This window comes from Chanos chanos, chromosome 1, assembly GCF_902362185.1.
Source record: "Chanos chanos chromosome 1, fChaCha1.1, whole genome shotgun sequence".
NCBI classification, from domain to species: domain Eukaryota; kingdom Metazoa; phylum Chordata; class Actinopteri; order Gonorynchiformes; family Chanidae; genus Chanos; species Chanos chanos.
Window position 1 is genome coordinate 1913831 of NC_044495.1, and position 5210 is coordinate 1919040.

The window sequence follows — 5210 nt, forward strand, 5'->3', positions numbered from 1 at the left end:
TCACCTGTTTGGACTGTTACAGTCACAGACCCTCACACAGCCAAGCCCACTGGAAAAATTGAGTGTTTTGGGGGTTTTTTTTTCCATGAGAAGTGAAGCTTCTTTTTATGAAATGGTTCATTTGGACTGGGCCTTTAGGAACTTCTGTTTTCTGGAGTAGGTGAACTGGCCAGATCCCCAACCCCCCGGTGAACCCTATGCTCAGAGTCTGACTCACACATTGCTGGAGGCACACTCTGTGGGTAAAGCCACGGTGTCACGGTCAGCAGACCTTAAAGTCCATTTTGGGGCAGGGCAGGTGATGATAAAGTGTTTCCATAACAGACTGTGAACTGCAGTTTCATACGTGTGGGTGAGTGCTGATCTTCTTGTGACAGTTGAGACATTAACTTGCGCACACGATAAACAGTGTTTGTTTGTGAACTCTGGCTGAAGAAACCTTTCTGCTGGGCGTCAAAGCTCCGGGCTTTTCCGCAGCGCTGAGTGTCTCCGACCCTGACTCACAGGCTGAGTACAGAGAGATCAGATGGTCTCGTTTACAGGGGCTGGGGGAAAAGAAGACAAGCTGTTATTCAAACAGATGCATGCACACTCCAAACTGTGTCCTCCCCCCCCCCCCCCCCACCCCCCACCCAACTGCAAAAAAACAAACAAACAAAAAAAACTTCGGCTGCTTGTTTCTCTTGATGTTTCCGTAAACCACGAAGCTTCACGCCATCCGCTGTGACACAGAGCCATCTGCACCACACTATCCAAAACATTTGTTTTGGCTTTACAGATGTCAGATTCCTCTGTGTGTGTGTGTGTGCGTGTGCAAGCGCACACACACTCACACATGTAGGTATGTGTATATGTAAGGGAGGTTTGGGGATTTGCTTTGGCTTTCTGTAGTTCTTTTCCGGGCTGTGTTCAGCCGTGTGTTTTGGGATGGAAGTGGAACTGCCAGAAGTAGCATCTTTGGTTTGTGTTCCTAGTGCATATAGCCTGGTTACAAGCTTCCAGAACATTCCAGTGGTTTCTCTCAGAGCGGTTCTCATAGCTTCACCAGGCCTTCTCCCGTAAGGTCAGAGAGAGTGTGTGTGCGTGTGTGTGTGTGTGATATTGTGAAAGAGAGAGAGAGAGAGAGAGAGGAGACGGGAAGAACAGGGAAACGGATGCTGAGCGCGGGGCAGTCTGTGAAAATGTAAACTCAGTCACATGAGTATCTTGGAATATAATCAAACCACTATGTTCATCACATGATCAAAACACTTCCCTTCTCTCTGGCTCTCGCCCTCTTTCTCAAACACACACACACACACACACACACACCCCTTACTTTCAGTGATCAGCAGCATGGAGCCGAGCTGAATCAGGACTGTAATCGATGAGGGACGCGGTGTGGTAAACGTCCCTGGATCGGTCAGGGGAGAGAAGACATGTTCAGTAAACGAATAATGAATAAATAACACAGTGAATGAATGAGTAAATAACATTCAGTAAACGTTACACAACTTGGGAGCGGTGTCTTTGGCTGTTTCCATGTGATGGGCTGAAAACGTAGCCTTGATTTCGGTCTGGAGTCTAAGCAAAGCCAAAAGCGCAGAGTCTCTCAGTTCTTCTGACGACTTGAGTCAAAAGACAAGAACATACAACAGGAGAACCTCTGTTGGATAAAAGTCTCCCACTTTTTTCGGCTCAAGTCGTATGGTTAACGTAGAGATCCTGCTCTCTGGAAGCTGCCACCACCCCAGAGATCCTGCCCAGAAGTTGATGCTAATTGTTTGTTCTGATCTGAGGTCAGTTTGTAATACTTTTTGTGATGGTCAGTGGGCTCTTTGATTCAGCTGATTATAATACATATATAAACTGTTTGGAACAGTGTGGCGTGTTTGCTGTGCTGGGTTCTAAATGTGTGTGTGTGTGTGTGTGTGTGTGTGTAAGTGACTGATTATGAGTCAATAACTTGAGGACTTACTCAATAAGAGGAACATTAAAACATTCGTTCCTTTACTCTTGATTTACTGTGTTGGTTGATATGTCTTACAGGCATGTGGTTGAACGCTGTGCTGTGTTCAGCATCAGAGAGTCCTGTCCTGTCTCACACATGCACACACACACACACACACGCTTCTCTTTTCTGGGCGTGTGTCAGCTCGCTGTGCATGCTCCACTTACCAAAATATGCCTGACAGGCGAGCTTGTGTGTGTGTGTGTGTGTGTGCCTGTGTGTGTGTGTGAGATTAGATATGCAAGGATTTATGTATGTGTGAGAGTATTTGAGGGTGTTGATGTGGGGCTTTGAAATTGAGGGATATTTGAGATGGTGGATAATACTGTGTTCTTAAGTCACAGAGCAGCAAACACACACACCGTCCACCGAAACATGGACACATATTCTCAAAGAGCAGAGGGCTTTGTGTGTGTGTGTGAGTTTGTTAAGTGGTATCAGTGTTAGTGTGTGTGTGTGGTGGGGGGGGGGGGGGGGGGGGGGGGGGGGTGTAAAGTAGTTTCAGTGTGAGTGTGTGTGGTGGTGTGAGGGTGTGTGTGTGTTAGTGTGTGTGGTGTTGGGGGGGGGGGGTGTAAAGTGATATCAGTGTTAGTGTGTGGCCTCTGGACAAACCTCTGTCCTGTGCTCTTTGAGAATATGTGTGCATGAGCTGGAGACGGTGTGTGTGTGTTTGCAGCGCTGTGACTTTTCTCTCTGTCATCTCAGATGCTCTGCTGACTAATGCTTCCAACCTAACTCTTCAAATCGGTTTTAGTCTGGAAAATTCCCTGTGACAGAACAGTGCCTGATAGAGCCATTGTGTGTGTGTGTGTGTGTGTGTGTGTGCGCACACGCGTGTGTGTGTGAGATCTTATGATAATTTATCACTCTGGATGTCAGTGCTAAAACTACCTCTCTCTACACCAGCAGTTTCCTCTTTCTGTGGTACACATTGGAGCTTCTGCATGTGTGTCTGTGTGTGTGCGCGTGTGCTTGTGTGTGTCTGTGTGTGTGTGCGTGTGCTCGTGTGTGTCTGTGTGCGTGCGTGCGTGTGTGTCTGTGTGTCTCTGTGTGTCAGTGCATGTGCAGTTTGGTTCTCTGTATTGCCTCTTGGCCTGTGTTACTCAAAGAATCAAAGGACACTGATTTCATGACTGATTGGCAACATCAGAATACTAACAAACCAGCTAAGGGACACACACACACACACACACACACACACACACGTTCCTTCCTTTCTCTGTCACATTATACATCTCAGTCTCTGACGTTGTGGTCTCTGAGAACACACAGACTTGTGCGTATGTTGTGTGTGTGTGTGTGTGTGTGTGTGTGTGTCTGTGTGGAGAGGACAGCAGGACACACAGCTGTGGTGTTTATGAAAAGAGGTTGATGGTGCAGAGGTGAGGAAGAGGAGGGTGAGGAAGAGGAGGGTGAGGAGGAGAGGGTGAGGAAGAGGAGGGTGAGGAGGAGAGGGAGAGGAGGGTGAGGAGGAGAGGAAGAGGAGGGTGAGGTCACTGGTTCATACTCTTCTCCCTGTGAACACTGCCAGATGTGAGAATTCAGCTGGGCCAGGTCCAGAAAGAGGTAGAGAGAGAGCGAGCGAGAGAGAGAGAGAGGTGATTGAGGTCAGAAGAAAACTTGCAGTCTCTCTCTCTCCCTCTCTCCCTCTCTTCCTCTGTCTCTCTCGCTCTCTCGCTCTCTCTCTCTCTCTCTCTCTCTCTCTCTCTCTCTCTCTCTCTCTCTCTCTCTCTCGTATGGTGGAAACTACCCTTTGTCTTGTTGCTATGAACCAGAACCAAAGAACACAAACAGAAACCAGAAACATCAGACAAACACACGCAAACATACACTGACAAACATGTACAAGAAACCCAAATACAGACAAACACACAGAAGTTGAAAAACTAAAAAAACCCCACCATGGATTAAAGTAAACTTGCAGATGAGTACATGAAGCTTCAGTTCAAGAAATCTAGACAAAACCAAACCAGCTTTAACTGAAGAGCATTTAGTGATGTCACCAGACTTCAGTAGTGTTTCAGTGTTAAGTCTGTTTGACAGTGAATGACTGACCTCACTCATCAAAAACAGACTGTCCCCCTCTGTGTGGAACAGACCACAGAGAGCAGAACACTGCAACCTATTCAGGCGTGTGTGTGTGTGTGTGTGTGTGTGTGTAGGAAATTGAAAAGGCTGTGTGTGTGGATCAGTCTCATCCAAACTGGTCCATATTTTAAGAACAGTCCTTTAACGGGTCATTTGACGGACGATGTCACACTCCCCCCTTAGGACGAGGAAAAAAGTCTGCTTTGACTGAGACTTCCTGTCAGGGGGACAAGCTGTCTTTTGTCTGTCTCTCTCCCTCTTTCTTTCTCTCTCACACACACGCACGCACGCACGCACATCACTGACAGTGCCTCACAGAGAGAGACAGACAGCAGAACTCATGTGTTTGGTGGTGGACAGAGGGAAACTCTTTTGGTTTCTCTTTTCCTCTTGATTCTGATCTCTCTCTCTCGCTCTCTCTCTCTCTCTCTCTCTCTGTCTCTCTCCCTCCCTCTCCCTTTCTGTCTCTGTCTCACTCAACACACAAACAGTAGACGTGAAAGCCTGCTGTGGATGTATGAATTATGTTGGGTCAACATCTCTTAGATGAGTGATAACAGCCGTCTTCACGCAGTCTATGAATCCATGTCTTTGGTTCTCTGCGTTCATTTTGATCGTGCTATGACAGGCCTAACAAATCCGCTATGCACCGTTCTGCTGGCCATTTCCCACACTGAGAGGCCCTGAGTTTTGACTGGGAGTTTGCTCCATGTCTCAGACCTCTGGATGTGAAAGCCGAGGGGCGGGTTTGTCCACTGAGCCACAGAACCAGCCAAAGTCTCTCCATAACCGTGTCCCCAATCGCGCACACGATGCGTCTCTTCATCAACGCCAAGACCGACCTTCGGCGTCGGGCTGCGTGGAGCAGTCGGGCCCGTGCAGCGACCGGGCCATCCGCCGGCCTGCGACGGAGAAGCGTAAAGGGGGTGGCGGTCACGTGGTGTGACGTCATATGGCTGTACGTGTCAGTGCGGTTAAACCACAGCCCAGAGACTCTGCTCTGAGAACCTGTGCGACGCTCGACTCGCGAGCTGGCCAAAGCCGTCTAATGATGAGCTCAAAGCAGCTGCCGATGTTTGAGAATCATGTTTTGTTAGGCCATATATGTTTAAGAGAGAATGCAGAGGCAGTT